We start from the raw sequence: 840 nt of genomic DNA on the forward strand, positions 1-840 counted from the left end.
TTATTAATTTATCAATTAAATAATATCTCGATTAATTAATAAATTTTTATAATCTCAAGAGTATTAATTTATAAGGGTTTTACTGTAAGTAATAAATGAATCACAGGTTATATAAATACATAATTAATTATCACGTCTTAAAAAAATTAAAAAAAATTGATACGACTAAGATATAATTCATTCATGTATTAATCATATCAATATAATTAATACATAAAATATGATTAATTTAAATTTAAACATGTTTAAATTTATATTATATTATCATGTCATATTCAAAATTATAAAGTCAGTACAATTCTTGTTCGAAGAATTGTTCGAACCAAAATTTCATAAGGACAAAAAGTAAGCAACTGATGACCTTTATTTTTTTAAGGAAACTAGAATGGCACTACACCTTAGATAGTCCCATCAAGATTGTAATTAGAACAATATTATATTTTTATATTTATTATAATATATTTGTTGTTCATATATAATAAATACATATTTTTATTTTATAATTAATTTTAACAATTGTATCAATTGTTGATGTTCAAGTTGTGTCACGCACTCACATCTATGGATGAGGAAATGAGTAGATTGAGTGATTTGGTCTATCATATTTAAGAATCAAATGCAACAATCACTTTTAAAAAATTGATCAAAATCGACTAAATATAAAGAAAGACTAAACTGACCAAATATAAAATTAGTTTGGTTGCCAGATTTTGAACCAATATATCAAAATTTTATCACTTTTTTTTTACAAATTATAATATTAAAACTTATAAATTCATCCATAATTATATATATATGAAATTAATTATATAGCTTATATGTTATAATGTTTTATATCAA

Source organism: Theobroma umbraticum, unplaced genomic scaffold, assembly GCF_002168275.2.
Source record: "Theobroma umbraticum cultivar Fairchild unplaced genomic scaffold, ASM216827v3 scaffold_130.0, whole genome shotgun sequence".
Classification (NCBI taxonomy): Eukaryota; Viridiplantae; Streptophyta; class Magnoliopsida; order Malvales; family Malvaceae; genus Theobroma; species Theobroma umbraticum.